Source organism: Salvelinus namaycush, chromosome 23 (genome assembly GCF_016432855.1).
Source record: "Salvelinus namaycush isolate Seneca chromosome 23, SaNama_1.0, whole genome shotgun sequence".
Classification (NCBI taxonomy): Eukaryota; Metazoa; Chordata; class Actinopteri; order Salmoniformes; family Salmonidae; genus Salvelinus; species Salvelinus namaycush.
This window is the reverse complement of record NC_052329.1, coordinates 16,554,384-16,575,347: the sequence shown is the minus strand read 5'-3', so window position 1 is coordinate 16,575,347 and position 20,964 is coordinate 16,554,384.

The window sequence follows — 20,964 nt, the reverse complement described above, 5'->3', positions numbered from 1 at the left end:
TTACAGCTAGGCTACAGGCCAGGTCAGTTACAGCTAGGCTACAGGCCAGGTCAGTTACAGCTAGGCTACAGGCCAGGTCAGTTACAGCTAGGCTACAGGCCAGGTCAGTTACAGCTAGGCTATAGGCCAGGTCAGTTACAGCTAGGCTATAGGCCAGGTCAGTTACAGCTAGGCTATAGGCCAGGTCAGTTACAGCTAGGCTATAGGCCAGGTCAGTCACAGCTAGGCTATAGGCCAGGTCAGTTACAGCTAGGCTATAGGCCAGGTCAGTTACAGCTAGGCTATAGGCCAGGTCAGTTACAGCTAGGCTATAGGCCAGGTCAGTTACAGCTAGGCTATAGGCCAGGTCAGTTACAGCTAGGCTATAGGCCAGGTCAATCACAGCTAGGCTATAGGCCAGGTCAATCACAGCTAGGCTATAGGCCAGGTCAGTTACAGCTAGACTATAGGCCAGGTCAATCACAGCTAGGCTATAGGCCAGGTCAGTTACAGCTAGGCTATAGGTCAGGTCAGTTACAGCTAGACTATAGGCCAGGTCAGTTACAGCTAAACTATAGGCCAGGTCAGCTACAGCTAAACTATAGGTCAGTCACAGCTAGACTATAGGCCCGGACAGTCACAGCTAGGCTATAGGCCCGGACAGTTACAGCTAGACTATAGGCCAGGTCAGTTACAGCTAGGCTATAGGCCAGGTCAGTTACAGCTAGGCTATAGGCCAGGTCAGTTACAGCTAGGCTATAGGCCAGGTCAGTTACAGCTAGGCTATAGGCCAGGTCAGTTACAGCTAGGCTATAGGCCAGGTCAATCACAGCTAGGCTATAGGCCAGGTCAGTTACAGCTAGACTATAGGCCAGGTCAGTTACAGCTAGGCTATAGGCCAGATCAGATACAGCTAGGCTATAGGCCAGGTCAATCACAGCTAGGCTATAGGCCAGGTCAGTTACAGCTAGACTATAGGCCAGGTCAATCACAGCTAGGCTATAGGCCAGGTCAGTTACAGCTAGGCTATAGGTCAGGTCAGTTACAGCTAGACTATAGGCCAGGTCAGTTACAGCTAAACTATAGGCCAGGTCAGCTACAGCTAAACTATAGGTCAGTCACAGCTAGACTATAGGCCCGGACAGTCACAGCTAGGCTATAGGCCCGGACAGTTACAGCTAGACTATAGGCCAGGTCAGTCACAGCTAGGCTATAGGGCAGGTCAATCACAGCTAGGCTATAGGGCAGGTCAGTCACAGCTAGGCTATAGGTCAGGTCAGTTACAGCTAGACTATAGGCCAGGCCAGGTCAGTTACAGCTAGACTATAGGCCCGGTCAGTCACAGCTAGGCTATAGGTCCGGACAGTTACAGCTAGACTATAGGCCCAGTCAGTTACAGCTAGACTATAGGCCAGGTCAGTTACAGCTAGACTATAGGTCAGGTCAGTTACAGCTAAACTATAGGTCAGGTCAGTTACAGCTAGACTATAGGCCAGGTCATTCACAGCTAGGCTATAGGCCAGGTCAGTTACAGATAGACTATAGGCCCGGACAGTTACAGCTAGACTATAGGCCAAGTCAGTCACAGCTAGGCTATAGGCCAGGTCAGTTACAGCTAGACTATAGGCCAGGTCAGTCACAGCTAGGCTATAGGTCAGGTCAGTCGCAGCTAGACTATAGGCCAGGTCAGTTACAGCTAGGCTATAGGTCAGGTCAGTCGCAGCTAGACTATAGGCCAGGTCAGTTACAGCTAGGCTATAGGTCAGGTCAGTTACAGCTAGACTATAGGTCAGGTCAGTCACAGCTAGGCTATAGGGCAGGTCAGTTACAGCTAGACTATAGGTCAGGTCAGTCGCAGCTAGACTATAGGCCAGGTCAGTTACAGCTAGGCTATAGGTCAGGTCAGTCGCAGCTAGACTATAGGCCAGGTCAGTTACAGCTAGGCTATAGGTCAGGTCAGTCGCAGCTAGACTATAGGCCAGGTCAGTTACAGCTAGGCTATAGGTCAGGTCAGTCGCAGCTAGACTATAGGCCAGGTCAGTTACAGCTAGGCTATAGGTCAGGTCAGTTACAGCTAGACTATAGGCCAGGTCAGTCACAGCTAGGCTATAGGCCAGGTCAGTTACAGCTAGACTATAGGCCAGGTCAGTTACAGCTAGACTATAGGCCAGGTCAGTTACAGCTAGACTATAGGCCAGGTCAGTTACAGCTAGACTATAGGCCCGGTCAGTTACAGCTAGACTATAGGCCCGGTCAGTTACAGCTAGACTATAGGTCAGGTCAGTTACAGCTAAACTATAGGTCAGGTCAGTTACAGCTAGACTATAGGCCAGGTCAATCACAGCTAGGCTATAGGCCAGGTCAGTTACAGACAGACTATAGGCCAGGTCAGTTACAGCTAGACTATAGGCCAGGTCAGTCACAGCTAGACTATAGGCCAGGACAGTTACAGCTAGACTATAGGCCAGGTCAATCACAGCTAGGCTATAGGCCAGGTCAGTCACAGCTAGACTATAGGTCAGGTCAGTTACAGCTAGACTATAGGTCAGGTCAGTTACAGCTAGACTATAGGCCCGGTCAGTTACAGCTAGACTATAGGCCAGGTCAGTTACAGCTAGACTATAGGTCAGGTCAGTTACAGCTAAACTATAGGTCAGGTCAGTTACAGCTAGACTATAGGCCAGGTCAATCACAGCTAGGCTATAGGCCAGGTCAGTTACAGACAGACTATAGGCCAGGTCAGTTACAGCTAGACTATAGGCCAGGTCAGTCACAGCTAGACTATAGGCCAGGACAGTTACAGCTAGACTATAGGCCAGGTCAATCACAGCTAGGCTATAGGCCAGGTCAGTCACAGCTAGACTATAGGTCAGGTCAGTTACAGCTAGACTATAGGTCAGGTCAGTTACAGCTAGACTATAGGCCAGGTCAGTTACAGCTAGACTATAGGTCAGGTCAGTTACAGCTAGACTATAGGTCAGGTCAGTTACAGCTAGACTATAGGTCAGGTCAGTTACAGCTAGATTATAGGCCAGGTCAGTTACAGCTAGACTATAGGTCAGGTCAGTTACAGCTAGACTATAGGTCAGGTCAGTTACAGCTAGACTATAGGTCAGGTCAGTTACAGCTAGATTATAGGCCAGGTCAGTTACAGCTAGACTATAGGTCAGGTCAGTTACAGCTAGACTATAGGTCAGGTCAGTTACAGCTAGACTATAGGTCAGGTCAGTTACAGCTAGATTATAGGCCAGGTCAGTTACAGCTAGACTATAGGTCAGGTCAGTTACAGCTAGACTATAGGTCAGGTCAGTTACAGCTAGACTATAGGTCAGGTCAGTTACAGCTAGATTATAGGCCAGGTCAGTTACAGCTAGACTATAGGTCAGGTCAGTTACAGCTAGACTATAGGTCAGGTCAGTTACAGCTAGACTATAGGTCAGGTCAGTTACAGCTAGATTATAGGCCAGGTCAGTTACAGCTAGACTATAGGTCAGGTCAGTTACAGCTAGATTATAGGCCAGGTCAGTTACAGCTAGACTATAGGTCAGGTCAGTTACAGCTAGACTATAGGTCAGGTCAGTTACAGCTAGACTATAGGTCAGGTCAGTTACAGCTAGACTATAGGTCAGGTCAGTTACAGCTAAACTATAGGTCAGGTCAGTTACAGCTAGACTATAGGTCAGGTCAGTTACAGCTAGACTATAGGTCAGGTCAGTTACAGCTAGACTATAGGTCAGGTCAGTTACAGCTAGATTATAGGCCAGGTCAGTTACAGCTAGACTATAGGTCAGGTCAGTTACAGCTAGACTATAGGCCAGGTCAGTTACAGCTAGACTATAGGTCAGGTCAGTTACAGCTAGACTATAGGTCAGGTCAGTTACAGCTAGACTATAGGTCAGGTCAGTTACAGCTAGATTATAGGTCAGGTCAGTTACAGCTAGACTATAGGTCAGGTCAGTTACAGCTAGACTATAGGCCAGGTCAGTTACAGCTAGATTATAGGTCAGGTCAGTTACAGCTAGGCTATAGGTCAGGTCAGGGCTGACGTCAGTAGACACAGCTGTGTTCAGCTGTTAGCAAAAGGGTTGCACACACACAGTACTACAGTACACACATTCAAGAACCCTCGCCTCCATTCTTCCTACCTCCTCTTCTCCTCTCCTCCTCCCCCTCTCATCTCTCCTCCCCTCTAGCCCTTCCTTCTGGGTACAGGCATTGCAATGCCACAATCGCTGCTTGTTTCCATGGCAGCCAGAACAGGCAGGCTAATTCTATGTGGCTGCTGCTGTAATCTCTATGGAATGTGGCCTCTGACCTCTGACCCTGTGTGCAGGGGCAATGGTCAGGGGAGAAGTTCTACAGGGTCACGAGCACATCAAGAGCCAATCACATTCTACTCTGTCAGCTGGGATGGGTTGTGCTGGGGTGGCCGTTCAATAACTAGACGAGTGAGCAACATAGATCAGGGGTTGGGGGTAGGAGTGGAAAGAGAGAGAGGGCACAACATCAATATCTTTTAACATGGCCAAGCCCTCAGGCCAGTTATGCGCTTGTAAATTTAAATTCCAGCTTCTGCCTGCATGCACTAAACATATAGGCACAGTACAGTTTAGGGCAGACTGTTTTACAATGTGTAATAACACAGTCAATAATTACTGTCAATAGCATAACAATCTAATGTGTGTGTAATGATCATTGGTCATCAGTCTTACTGACAGAATGTAATATAGTATGTAATAATGGGTGTACATTTAGGTTAGAACCATGTGACAGTAGTAGACTAAGGTTACAGTGTCTGTGATCAAGCAGAGTGAGGCTTCAGAGACCTTAAAAAGCTCCTTTTCTCAATTTCCCTCACATGTTGTTGTTTATGATTATTAGGAATGCACACACATACGGTCCCAAGTCAAGTTATAACTATAGATTTATAAAGCCAGAGTCTTCCTGTGTCCTGTATAGTGGTCAGTGATGGACTTTGGTGATTGTAATAAGATTGTTCAGCTTAGCTGTGCGTTTGGCCACAGTGATTAGCTTTACAGTCTCTAGGTTAATTTAGTTTAGTAGGGAAATATTAAACTGGGAGATGGGGAGAAAATGAGATGTGACGGTATGAACACACTCACATAGACCAACATGTGTGCACACACAGGCACTCACACACTCACATTCATAACAAGCACACACACACACACAAATAAAGCTGGGGGCAAAGAGTATCTCCACCTCACTGGGACAACTCTGTGCTCAAGCTGCCTCATCAGACAGGTCCCAGGGGTGAGTAAACACGCACAAACACACACACTGCATGTGTCTGATGGTCAAAGTCCCATAACGAATCCATTGTCATTTGTTGATCCTGTCTGGAGCTGTGCAGATCATGTACCTCACAATAAGAAGCGGATGAATATTGGACACCCTAGCAGCACATGAGCAGTTGCTTACGTAATATTTCCCCACACACACAGAGCCCAGACGTCATTACGGGAGCTGTCCTTAGGCATAGTCACTCAGAGATGTTAGCCTGACATTACATTACAGCGTCTAACAGGATATCACTCAGAGATGTTTGCCTGACATTACATTACAGAGTCTAATAGGATGTCACTCAGAGATGTTAGCCTGACATTACATTACAGAGTCTAACAGGATGTCACTCAGAGATGTTAGCCTGACATTACATTACAGTGTCTAACAGGATATCACTCAGAGATGTTTGCCTGACATTACATTACAGAGTCTAATAGGATGTCACTCAGAGATGTTAGCCTGACATTACATTACAGAGTCTAACAGGATGTCACTCAGAGATGTTAGCCTGACATTACATTACGGTGTCTAACAGGATGTCACTCAGAGATGTTAGCCTGACATTACATTACAGAGTCTAACAGGATGTCACTCAGAGATGTTAGCCTGACATTACATTACAGAGTCTAACAGGATGTCACTCAGAGATGTTTGCCTGACATTACATTACGGTGTCTAACAGGATGTCACTCAGAGATGTTAGCCTGACATTACATTACAGAGTCTAACAGGATGTCACTCAGAGATGTTAGCCTGACATTACATTACAGAGTCTAACAGGATGTCACTCAGAGATGTTAGCCTGACATTACATTACAGAGTCTAACAGGATGTCACTCAGAGATGTTTGCCTGACATTACATTACGGCGTCTAACAGGATATCACTCAGAGATGTTTGCCTGACATTACATTACGGTGTCTAACAGGATGTCACTCAGAGATGTTTGCCTGACATTACATTACAGAGTCTAACAGGATGTCACTCAGAGATGTTAGCCTGACATTACATTACAGCGTCTAACAGGATGTCACTCAGAGATGTTTGCCTGACATTACATTACGGTGTCTAACAGGATGTCACTCAGAGATGTTAGCCTGACATTACATTACGATGTCTAACAGGATATCACTCAGAGATGTTAGCCTGACATTACATTACGATGTCTAACAGGATGTCACTCAGAGATGTTTGCCTGACATTACATTACGGTGTCTAACAGGATGTCACTCAGAGATGTTTGCCTGATATTACATTACAGAGTCTAACAGGATATCACTCAGAGATGTTTGCCTGACATTACATTACAGAGTCTAATAGGATGTCACTCAGAGATGTTTGCCTGACATTACATTACGGTGTCTAACAGGATGTCACTCAGAGATGTTTGCCTGACATTACATTACAGAGTCTAACAGGATATCACTCAGAGATGTTTGCCTGATATTACATTACAGAGTCTAACAGGATATCACTCAGAGATGTTTGCCTGACATTACATTACAGAGTCTAATAGGATGTCACTCAGAGATGTTTGCCTGACATTACATTACAGTCTAACAGGATATCACTCAGAGATGTTTGCCTGACATTACATTACAGAGTCTAACAGGATATCACTCAGAGATGTTTGCCTGACATTACATTACAGAGTCTAACAGGATATCACTCAGAGATGTTTGCCTGACATTACATTACAGAGTCTAACAGGATATCACTCAGAGATGTTTGCCTGACATTACATTACAGAGTCTAACAGGATATCACTTAGAGATGTTTGCCTGACATTACATTACAGAGTCTAACAGGATATCACTCAGATATGTTTGCCTGACATTACATTACAGAGTCTAACAGGATATCACTCAGAGATGTTTGCCTGACATTACATTACAGAATCTAACAGGATATCACTCAGAGATGTTTGCCTGACATTACATTACAGAATCTAACAGGATATCACTCAGAGATGTTTGCCTGACATTACATTACAGAATCTAACAGGATGTCACTCAGAGATGTTTGCCTGACATTACATTACAGAGTCTAATAGGATGTCACTCAGAGATGTTAGCCTGACATTACATTACAGAGTCTAACAGGATATCACTCAGAGATGTTTGCCTGACATTACATTACAGAGTCTAACAGGATGTCACTCAGAGATGTTTGCCTGACATTACATTACAGAATCTAACAGGATTGCATTGATTGACTGCCCTGCGCTGCTCTCACAGAAGCACTCCCACAAACACACAACCTCAGTCCCCTTCGGCCACCGTAATATCCACTCAGATTGTAAACAGTGGCCTGGTCCCAACCAGGGCTGCTGTTACTGTAGAGCAGGACTTCCCAGTAGACGGCCCGCAGGGCAAATTCAGCACACAGGTGATTTTATTTGGCCCTCCAAAGATTTTTGATAATTTTTTTTAATCATAAAAAAATTTATTATAATAATTTTCATGTTGGAAATAAGACTGTAAAATGACCAGGAAATCATATCCAAGTGATTTTAATTGAGGACATCTGTTACCAAGTATTCCCACGCATAAATGGCGCCGGAGATGATGGCTGACGTTTTACGTGCTCCTAACCAACTGTGTTTGTAATTTATTCAGTACATAATGTTGCTGCTACCATCTCTTATGACCGAAAATAACTTCTGGACATCAGAACAGCGATTACTCAGAGTCGTGGCTGAACGACGACATTATCAACATACAGCTGGCTGGTTATACGCTGTATCGGCAGGATAGAACAGCGGCGTCTGGTAAGACAAGGGGGGCGGACTATGTACACTGCTCAAAAAAATAAAGGGAACACTTAAACAACACAATGTAACTCCAAGTCAATCACACTTCTGTGAAATCAAACTGTCCACTTAGGAAGCAACACTGATTGACAATAAATTTCACATGCTGTTGTGCAAATGGAATAGACAAAAGGTGGAAATTATAGGCAATTAGCAAGACACCCCCAATAAAGGAATGGTTCTGCAGGTGGTGACCACAGACCACTTCTCAGTTCCTATGCTTCCTGGCTGATGTTTTGGTCACTTTTGATTGCTGGCGGTGCTTTCACTCTAGTGGTAGCATGAGACGGAGTCTACAACCCACACAAGTGGCTCAGGTAGTGCAGTTCATCCAGGATGGCACATCAATGCGAGCTGTGGCAAAAAGGTTTGCTGTGTCTGTCAGCGTAGTGTCCAGAGCATGGAGGCGCTACCAGGAGACATGCCAGTACATCAGGAGACATGGAGGAGGCCGTAGGAGGGCAACAACCCAGCAGCAGGACCGCTACCTCCGCCTTTGTGCAAGGAGGAGCACTACCAGAGCCCTGCAAAATGACCTCCAGCAGTCCGCAAAATGACCTCCAGCAGGCCACAAAAACAAAATTGTAGACCTGCACCAGGCTGGGAAGACTGAATCTGCAATAGGTAAGCAGCTTGGTTTGAAGAAATCAACTGTGGGAGCAATTATTAGGAAATGGAAGACATACAAGACCACTGATAATCTCCCTCGATCTGGGGCTCCACGCAAGATCTCACCCCGTGGGGTCAAAATGATCACAAGAACGGTGAGCAAAAATCCCAGAACCACATGGGGGGACCTAGTGAATGACCTGCAGAGAGCTGGGACCAAAGTAACAAAGCCTACCATCAGTAACACACTACGCCGCCAGGGACTCAAATCCTGCAGTGCCAGACGTGTCCCCCTGCTTAAGCCAGTACATGTCCAGGCCCGTCTGAAGTTTGCTAGAGAGCATTTGGATGATCCAGAAGAAGATTGGGAGAATGTCATATGGTCAGATGAAACCAAAATAGAACTTTTTGGTAAAAACTCAACTCGTCGTGTTTGGAGGACAAAGAATGCTGAGTTGCATCCAAAGAACACCATACCTACTGTGAAGCATGGGGGTGGAAACATCATGCTTTGGGGCTGTTTTTCTGCAAAGGGACCAGGACGACTGATCCGTGTAAAGGAAAGAATGAATGGGGCCATGTATCGTGAGATTTTGAGTGAAAACCTCCTTCCATCAGCAAGGGCATTGAAGATGAAACGTGGCTGGGTCTTTCAGCATGACAATGATCCCAAACACACCGCCCGGGCAACGAAGGAGTGGCTTCGTAAGAAGCATTTCAAGGTCCTGGAGTGGCCTAGCCAGTCTCCAGATCTCAACCCCATAGAAAATCTTTGGAGGGAGTTGAAAGTCCGTGTTGCCCAGCAACAGCCCCAAAACATCACTGCTCTACAGGAGATCTGCATGGAGGAATGGGCCAAAATACCAGCAACAGTGTGTGAAAACCTTGTGAAGACTTACAGAAAACGTTTGACCTCTGTCATTGCCAACAAAGGGTATATAACAAAGTATTGAGATAAACTTTTGTTATTGACCAAATACTTATTTTCCACCATAATTTGCAAATAAATTCATAAAAAATCCTACAATGTGATTTTCTGGATTTTTTCTCTCCCATTTTGTCTGTCATAGTTGAAGTGTACCTATGATGAAAATTACAGCCCTCTCTCATCTTTTTAAGTGGGAGAACTTGCACAATTGGTGGCTGACTAAATACTTTTTTGCCCCACTGTAAATGGTGGACCCCTGCTGTAGTGTCATCCTCAGTCGGGGTGTCTGTTACCAAACAAACACACTGGTAGGAAATCTTATTGCCTGTACAACTACAGGGGTCTACTGTCTGAACTCTGAAGCCAAGCTGCCCAGAGGGGCTGGCTGCCTACGGTTTATCTTTCAAGGGGGCCAGCAAGGGTGTGTGTGTGTGTGTCTGCATGCGTGCGTGCGTGTCTGTCTGTGTGCATGTAAATGATCCACCACTGTGTGACATCGTGGCTTGCTTCTTCATTTTCAGTTCCGGTGCCTTATGAACCTCCCAGCTTCTAATCCCAACGGATGTCCTCCGTATGTGTGTGGAAACAGGAAGGAGACACGCCAGGCCAGGGTTCTCCTGGGCCTGTGTGTGAACAAACCTCCCCTGAGTGAGTCTGATCTGATTGAGATGTCATACAGTCCAGCCAGTCTGTTTGAGGGACCGTCCGTCTGTCTGAGAGTCATCTTAAAATAATAACATCTCAGAAACGCAGGGGGGAGGAGACGTGAAGAGGCCCGTTACCATGGAAACTAACGTGCTAGTGCAGTGCAGATTCAGCAGCGACGATGGAGCGTTCTGCTGTGTCATTCTGTTTCTGCAGTCCTGCCTGCTGCCTGTGTGGCTGTGCACGTCACTAGAAGTCCCTTGATCCTCAGAAGAAAGTGGAAAAAAGGTGGGTAAACACTGAACGGCGGTGGAGAAGGAAGGTCAGAGAGAGTGATGTAAACACGTTAACAACGCTAATTTAGGGTAACAGGAGTGTAAAAAGTCGATCCTGTCATGGGCTGTCATGGTGAGGTGATGACAGCAGGTCATTACTGGAACAGAAGCTGTAATTGCAGCAGTCTGGGTTTTCATCTCCTATTTCTCTGCCTGTGATTAAATACCCTTCTCTTTCCTACATTTTTCTCTGTCTGCGATGAGACTACACCCGCTCATCTTCCTCTCTGTGTGACATGTCTTTGCCTGACTAGCTTCTCCATTATTCAGTCAGCCTGCAGCAGCTCTCGTTAAATTATTAAGAGAAGGAGGAAGAGGAGGACACAGATTCTAGAGCCACTCTACTCTGATGTACCATGGTTCTAGAGTTCTGTCTCTTTATGTTCATAGGTGGAGATCGGCCCTAGCCCAGCCTAGCCAATCATCAACTCACTACTGAGCTACATGGAAACTCACTTTAAACAAGACCTTGGTACACAGGACTAGAGCAGACCACTGTTGGTTAGTGGAGACTAGAGAGGTAGGGCTATAGGGCTGACATCTCACTGATAATATAGGGCTGACATCTCAATGGTAATATAGGGCTGACATCTCACTGGTAATATAGGGCTGACATCTCACTGGTGGTATTGGGCTGACATCTCACTGGTCATACAGGGCTGACATCTCACTGCTAATATAGGGCTGACATCTCACTGGTAATATAGGGCTGACATCTCACTGGTAATATAGGGCTGACATCTCACTGGTAATATAGGACTGACATCTCACTGGTAATATAGGGCTGACATGTCACTGGTGGTATAGGGCTGACATCTCACTGGTAATATAGGGCTGACATCTCACTGGTAATATAGGGCTGACATCTCACTGGTAATATAGGACTGACATCTCACTGGTAATATAGGGCTGACATGTCACTGGTAATATAGGGCTGACATGTCACTGGTAATATAGGACTGACATCTCACTGGTAATATAGGGCTGACATGTCACTGGTAATATAGGGCTGACATGTCACTGGTAATATAGGGCTGACATGTCACTGGTGGTATAGGGCTGACATCTCACTGGTAATATAGGGCTGACATCTCACTGCTAATATAGGGCTGACATCTCACTGGTAATATAGGGCTGACATCTCACTGGTAATATAGGACTGACATCTCACTGGTAATATAGGGCTGACATGTCACTGGTAATATAGGGCTGACATGTCACTGGTAATATAGGGCTGACATGTCACTGGTGGTATAGGGCTGACATCTCACTGGTAATATAGGGCTGACATCTCACTGCTAATATAGGGCTGACATCTCACTGGTAATATAGGGCTGACACCTCACTGGTAATATAGGGCTGACATCTCACTGCTAATATAGGGCTGACATCTCACTGGTAATATAGGGCTGACATCTCACTGCTAATATAGGGCTGACATCTCACTGGTAATATAGGGCTGACATCTCACTGGTAATATAGGGCTGACATCTCACTGCTAATATAGGGCTGACATCTCACTGGTAATATAGGGCTGACATCTCACTGGTAATATAGGGCTGACATCTCACTGCTAATATAGGGCTGACATCTCACTGGTAATATAGGGCTGACATCTCACTGGTAATATAGGGCTGACATGTCACTGGTGGTATTGGGCTGACATGTCACTGGTAATATAGGGCTGACATCTCACTGGTAATATAGGGCTGACATCTCACTGGTAATATAGGACTGACATCTCACTGGTAATATAGGGCTGACATGTCACTGGTGGTATTGGGCTGACATCTCACTGGTAATATAGGGCTGACATGTCACTGGTGGTATTGGGCTGACATCTCACTGGTAATATAGGGCTGACATCTCACTGGTAATATAGGACTGACATCTCACTGGTAATATAGGGCTGACATGTCACTGGTGGTATTGGGCTGACATGTCACTGGTAATATAGGGCTGACATGTCACTGGTAATATAGGGCTGGCATGTCACTGGTAATATAGGGCTGACATCTCACTGGTAATATAGGGCTGACATGTCACTGGTGGTATTGGGTTGACATCTCACTGGTAATATAGGGCTGACATCTCACTGGTAATATAGGGCTGACATGTCACTGGTAATATAGGGCTGGCATGTCACTGGTAATATAGGGCTGACATCTCACTGGTAATATAGGGCTGACATCTCACTGGTAATATAGGGCTGGCATGTCACTGGTAATATAGGGCTGACATCTCACTGGTAATATAGGGCTGACATGTCACTGGTGGTATTGGGCTGACATCTCACTGGTAATATAGGGCTGACATGTCACTGGTAATATAGGGCTGACATCTCACTGGTAATATAGGGCTGACATCTCACTGGTAATATAGGGCGGGCATGTCACTGGTAATATAGGGCTGAAATCTCACTGGTAATATAGGGCTGACATGTCACTGGTGGTATTGGGCTGACATCCCACTGGTAATATAGGACTGACATCTCACTGGTAATATAGGACTGACATCTCACTGGTAATATAGGGCTGACATCTCACTGGTAATATAGGGCTGACATCTCACTGGTAATATAGGACTGACATCTCACTGGTAATATAGGACTGACATCTCACTGGTAATATAGGGCTGACATCTCACTGGTAATATAGGACTGACATCTCACTGGTAATATAGGACTGACATCTCACTGGTAATATAGGGCTGACATCTCACTGGTAATATAGGGCTGACATGTCACTGGTGGTATTGGGCTGACATGTCACTGGTAATATAGGGCTGACATCTCACTGGTAATATAGGGCTGACATCTCACTGGTAATATAGGACTGACATCTCACTGGTAATATAGGGCTGACACCTCACTGGTGGTATAGGGCTGACATCCCACTGGTAATATAGGGCTGACATCTCACTGATAATATAGGGCTGACATCTCACTGATAATATAGGGCTGACATCCCACTGGTAATATAGGGCTGACATCTCACTGGTAATATAGGGCTGACATCTCACTGGTAATATAGGACTGACATCTCACTGGTAATATAGGACTGACATCTCACTGGCAATATAGGGCTGACATCTCACTGGTAATATAGGGCTGACATCTCATTGGTAATATAGGACTGACATGTCACTGGTAATATAGGGCTGACATCTCACTGGTAATATAGGACTGACATCTCACTGATAATATAGGGCTGACACCTCACTGGTGGTATTGGGCTGACATCCCACTGGTAATATAGGGCTGACATCTCACTGGTAATATAGGGCTGACATCTCACTGGTAATATAGGGCTGACATCTCACTGGTAATATAGGGCTGACATCTCACTGGTAATATATAACTGTACATTCATATATAGTTATGTTTTGTTAATGTATCACTGAAAGCTTTGTGAGAGATCCCTGGTGGGCGCAGCAAACAGTGAGTGGACACGATCAACCTGCCACTCCCTCCTGCCCCTGCCCCTCCTCCACTCCAAGTGGTGATCCTAACTGACCTAAGACAGGGAATTTTTACTTGGATTAAATGAGTTTAAATGTTAGGTGTATGTAAACTTCCGACTTCAACTGTATATAACATCACTAAAATCTAAAACCGCCAGTAATATACATCATACCAGCTCCTTCCTGGCCTCAAAAGAAAAACAAGCCTTATGCCGGTAATAAAAACCTATTTTCAGCTTGAGCTTCCTTATCAAATTCTCTACATGCACAGTGAAGCTCAGCTTATCATCAATCCACACACCCAAATATTTGTACACTTTAACTTGCTCTATAGTATGTCCAGCCAATGTAGCAATGACATGATTAGTAACATGCCTGGCATTTGAAAATACCATGCATTTTGTTTTACCTGAATTTAAAACCAGCTTTAAATCATACAGATTTTGTGTTAAATGCCCTTTGGGCATTTTCAAAAGCTAAAGATAAACTACTACCACTTGAATAAAGAACAGTATCATCTGCATAAAAATGAACATCCGCTGTTTCAATAAGATCCCCAATGTTGTTGATATACAAAATGAACAACAGTGGGCCCAAAATAGAACCTTGCGGAACACCTGAGCACACCTCTATGGACCCATCCGCCATTACACATTGCGTACAATTTGATAGGTAATTTATTAACCAATCTAGAGCATGACCAGTAATTCCACAACAATGTTGAAAATGTATACAGTGAACCACTTCAAAACCACAGTAATGTTGGCAGTGGCAATGACAGCAAGCAAGTCTGTTCTACATGGTCTGCCAGCCAATGTCATTGTTCAAATCTCAAGTGCAATTAGACATTAATGTTCCTTATCACTGATTCCAGAACAGATTCAGACGAGGCCGTGGAGATTAATCAAACGGTGTATGAGCTGACAGATCTGGGGCAGCGCCAGCAGCACTTACTGTAAGACACTGATTATCATACCTTTTTTATTAGGGGAGGACACTCTCTCTCTCAGAGACAGACAAGCCATATGCGGAGGAGGAGGAATTCTGCTCCCAGTTATCCAGGGTGTTCTGTTGTGCTGCACCCCAGGCAGGTGTTGTGAAACGGCAGCCATGACAGGATAGTGGTGTGCTGCTCTGTCTTGCAACAGGATTTTTTTTATTGTGATAGACGTCAGCTAGCGTGCTGATATGATTCAACGTGATGTCCTGTGCAGTAGGGAAAGGAAAGGGATAGGTCTACAGTATGTGTTGCAAACGGTGACTCGCCATGACTGGTGGTGTTTTATGGATTACAGTTACGGCGTGTAATGATATTAAAATGAACTCTCACATGTATTTGCTTGTTACTTTGCGCCTCCTTGTCAAAAACTCTAAGTTGTTCTATAAGAGCATCTACAGAACAACGAGAGGCAGCAAGTAGCTGAATATAATATCTATTGTTAACAGGAAAGTCCTTCAACAATTTTAGATTAAGTTATGTGAAAATAGGACTGTGCAAATTGTCCAAACAGATCCGCAAGGTAGATGGATTATTTTAAATATGTTATTGGACCAAAAACGGATTTGGCTCATTAATCTATAAGGTCCAAATAATGAAGAGGCGACTCTGGGATGCTGGTCTTCTAGGCAGAGATCCTCTGTCCAGTGTCTGTGTTCTTTTGCCCATCTTAATATTTTCTTTTTATTGGCCAGTCTGAGATATGGCTTTTTCTTTGCAACTCTGCCTAGAAGGGCAGCATCCCGGAGTCGCATCTTCACTGTTGACATTGAGACTGGTATTTTGCGGATACTATTTAAAGAAGCTGCCATTTGAGATCTTCTGAGGTGTCTGTTTCTCAAAGTAGACACTCTAATGTACTTGTCCTCTTGCTCAGTTGTGCACCGGGGCCTCCCACTCCTCTTTTTATTCTGGTTAGAGCCAGTTTGCTCTGTTCTGTGGAGGGAGTAGAACACAGCGTTGTACGAGATCTTCCGTTTCTTGGCAATTTCTCGCATGGAATAGTCTTCATTTCTCAGAACAAGAATAAGCTGACGAGTTTCAGAAGAAAGTTCTTTGTTTCTGGCCATTTTGAGCCTGTAATCGAACCCACAAATACTGATGCTCCAGATACTCAACTAGTCTAAAGAATGCCAGTTGTATTGCTTCTTTAATTAGCACAACAGCTTCAGTTGTACATAATTGCAAAAGGGTTTTCTAATGATCAATTAGCCTTTTAAAATGATAAACTTGGATTATCTAACACAACGTGCCATTGGAACACCAGAGTGATGGTTGCTGATAATGGGCCTCCGTATGCCTATGTAGATATTCCATAAAAAGAATCTGCCATTTCCAGCTACAATAGTCATTTACAACATTAACAATGTCTACACTGTATTTCTGATCAATTTTATGTTATTTTAATGGGGGGGAAAGTGTTTTTCTTTCAAAACAAGGACATTTCTAAGTGACCCCAAACTTTTGAACGGTAGTGTACAGAATTTACATGTGGGCGAGGATATTGGAAATTTTATCAAAGCCTATTAGATGAAAACTTGTTTTTAACCAGGACAGAAAAAATTATAACTGACTTTTCCAACATAACATAGGTACAGCAGACCCCTTATTGTATGGGACACTTCTTTGGGATAGGGGGCAGTATTTTCACGTCCGGATGAAAAGCGTGCCCAAAGTAAACTGCCTGTTACTCAGGCCCAGAAGCTAGGATGTGCATATAATTGGTAGATTTAGATAGAAAACACTCTAAAGTTTCTAAAACTGTTAAAATTATGTCTGTGAGTATAACAGAACTGATATGGCAGGCGAAAGAAATTCAGCTTACCACTATTTTCAATGGCTAGTACTATAAATATAAGCCCAAGTCCTCCCAAATTGCAGTTCCTAGGGCTTCCACTAGATGTCAACAGTCTTTAGAAAGAGTTTCAGGCTGGTATTTGGAAAAATGACCCAGAAATTGTAGTTTTTCTAAGTGGCTCCCATTTTGGCTGTAGTGTTTCCAAGCGCGTGGAAGAAAGCTCGTTCTTTCTTATTTATCTCCGGTAATGAACATACTATTCTCCGTCTTAAATTGTATCGTTTATTAGCGTATTAGGATACCTAAGGTTTGATTATAAACGTTGTTTGAGTTGTTTGGAAAAGTTTATTAGTAACGTTTGGGATTCATTTTGTATGCATTTTGATGGAGGGAAACTGGATGGATTATTGACTGAAGCGCGCCAGCTAAACTGAGTTTTTATGGATAGAAAGAAGGACATTATCGAACAAAAGGACCATTTGTGATGTAACTGGGACCTTTTTGAGTGCCAACAGAAGAAGATCATCAAAGGTAAGGCATTTTTTTATATAGCTATTTCTGACTTTCGTGTCGCACCTGCCTGGTTGAAATATGTTTTTCATGTGTTGGTATGCGGGGCGCTGTCCTCAGATAATCGCATGGTTTGCTTTCGCCGTAAAGCCTTTTTGAAATCTGACACGGCAGCTGGATTAACAACAAGTTAAGCTTTATTTTGATGTATTACACTTGTGATTTTATGAAAGTTAAATATTTATAGTAATTTAATTTGAATTTGGCGCTCTGCGATTTCACCGGATGTTGTCGAGGTGTCCCGCTAGCGGCACGCCTTTCCCAAACAGGTTTTAAATGTGCCTTTAGAGGCCATGCAATTCAATACTCATCTTTCAAACAAAAGCAATTTAGGTCAAAAGAGTCCATATTAACAAAGAAAATATAGGGATATTTTTCTATTAATAATGTCAAATTATTAAAATCAGATCCAACAATAAAATCAAGGGGCTAGAAATCCAGGGCTTAAAAACAAAGGTGTCATTGTACGCTAATGATTGTTTTCTTTTAAATCCACAGTTTGGATCCCTCCATAGCCTCATAGAGGATCTAGATAATTTTTCTCTGGATTACAACTAAACTATGATAAGTATTGGTTCACAAAAAAATAAGACTTTTACATTACCGTGTAGTTTACCAATAAAATGGTCTGACGGTGAAGTGGACATACTTGGTATTCATATCCCGGAAGAAAGAAATTATCTCACACCAACACATTTTAATAGAAAGTTAACAAAATAGATACAATCTTGCTACCATGGAAACTAAAATACCTGCCTGTGGAAAAATCACCCTGATTAACTCTTTAGTCATATCCCAGTTGACCTATTTGCTTATTGCCCTGCCAACACCTAACAACTTGTTTTTTTTTAATTATATGAGCCAAAAATATTCAATTTTATTTGGAATCGCAAGCCAGACAAAATGAATAGGCTTATTTATATAATAAATATGAATTCGGAGGGCAGAAATTATAAAAATATTAAAGCATTAGCTCTCTCACTAAAGGTTTCAGTCATACAGAGCTATACTTATATCCGAACTGGTACTCTATCACAGTAGTACGAACAGCTCACCCCGTGTTCAAGAAGGGTCTCTTTCTAGATTACAACCTCTCACTTTCGGCTATTTGAAAATGAAATCTCCAAAATATTGTTCTTTTTAAAACAAGCCATAAAAAGTTGGTTGCAATTTCAGTTTAATCCACCAGAAAAGACAGAACAAATATTACAACAAATATTATGGTTAAACACAAATATACTAATTGCTAAAAAAAACATTATAATTTTTTTTAAATAAACTGTATAATCTTTGTCAATTATATCATAAATTGGACTGGTGGATTTGTCACATATGCAGCTAACAGAAATATGTGGAAAAATCTGCTTTATCTAAAATTACAACCAACTAATTGCAGCAATACCGTAAAAAAAATGTAAGAGGCAAGTGGAAGGGGGAGAAAGTATCCTTACTTTCTCCCCCTTGTCTGACAGCCCTGCATTAACCTGTTTGGGCTGCAGGGGGAGTATTGAGTAGCCAGATAAAAGGTGCCCATTTCAAACGGCCTCGTACTCAATTCTTGCTCGTACAATATGCATATTATTATTACTATTGGATAGAAAACACTATCTAGTTTCTAAAACCGTTTGAATTATTTCTCTGAGTGAAACAGAACTCATTCTGCAGCACATTTCCTGACCAGGAAGTGGAAAGACTGAAATCGATGCTCTGTTCTACTTCCTGCCTATACATGGGCATGATACGTAAGAGTCTACGTGCACTTCATACACCTTCCCCTGGATGTCAAGAGGCGGTGAGAGAAGAAATTTCGTGTTTATCTTGGTCTGAGGTGGAATAAAAGCTCTTTGTATGACGTGACCGTCCATTTTCTGTTTTCTGGAGCGCGCGAAAGGGGACATGGATTTGCCTTCTGTTTAGCTGTCGTTATGGACGACTAATATCTCCGGCTATGATTTTATTTGATACATGTGACCATATCATCGTAAAGTATGTTTTTTCAATATAGTTTCATCAGATTATTGAAAATTTTTCGGGAGTTTTGCCGTGTTCCGTTCTCTTCCGTTTGTTGACTTGGAGAGCTTTGTGCCACTTGGCAAGTGTGCGTGCTAAATCGAGAGGGAAAATGAACGTTCTGAATCCAAACAACGACTGTTCTTGACAAAGGACACCTTCTACAACATTCTGATGAAAGATCACCAAAAGTAAGAAACATTTTATGATGCTAATTCATATATCTGTCGTGCATGTGAATTAGTCGTGGGCGCCCAACTTTGGGGTACTCAGCTATACCGAAGCTGGATGTCGTAATGAAGTTATTTTTTAGAATTCTAACACTGCGATTTCATTAAGAACTAATGGATCTATCATTTCCTATACAACATGTATTTTTTACTTATGTTTATGAATAGCTATTTGGTCAGAATATGTGTGTCAGAAAACGTGTCAGAAAAATATCGTTGCTGTTTAGACGTTGTGGGAAAAAGATGCTACGTTAGCACAATGTGTAACCACTGATTTCAGCTCTAAATATGCACATTTTCGAACAAAACATAAGTGTATGTATAACCTGATGTTATAGGACTGTCATCTGATGAAGAAAATCAAGGTTAGTCAAAAATTATATATCTTTTGCTTGTTTGTTACGATCGCTAACTTTTGCTACTGGGAAATTGCTTGTGTTTTTGGCTATTGTGGTAAGCTAATATAACGCTCTATTGTGTTTTCGCTGTAAAACACTTGATAAATCGGAAATATTGTCTGGAATCACAAGATGCCTGTCTTTCAATTGCTGTACACTATGTATTTTTCAGAAATGTTTTATGATGAGTATTTAGTTATTTGGCGTTGGTGTCTGTAATTATTCTGTCTGCTTTCGGTGCAATTTCTGATTGTAGCTGCAATGTAAACTATTATTTATACCTGAAATATGCAAATTTTTCTAACAAAACATATGCTATACAATAAATATGTTATCAGACTGTCATCTGATGAAGTTGTTTCTTGGTTAGTGGCTATTTATATCTTTATTTGGACGAATTTGTGATAGCTACTGATGGAGTAAAAAACTGGTGGAGTAAAAAAGTGGTGTCTTTTGCTAACGTGGTTAGCTAATAGATTTACATATTGTGTCTTCCCTGTAAAACATTTTAAAAATCGGACATGTTGGCTGGATTCACAAGATGTGTACCTTTCATATGCTGTATTGGACTTGTTAATGTGTGAAAGTTAAATATTTTTAAAAAATATCTTTTGAATTTCGCGCCCTGCACTTGTTGTCATAAGTGTACCGGTGTCGGGCTGCAGCCATAAGAAGTTAAAGACCAACATTGGTTAAAGAAAATTGTGATAAATAACAAAGTACACCAGTTTCATTTAATGACAAAAAAATTGACAGCTGTGCCATACAGGTTGCAAAATAGTTGGGAAGAGATTTTCGATGTTCCGATTCCATTGCACATGGTTTATGAACTGATACACAAAACAACGCCAGATTCAAAACTTAGAATTTTTCAATTTAAATAAT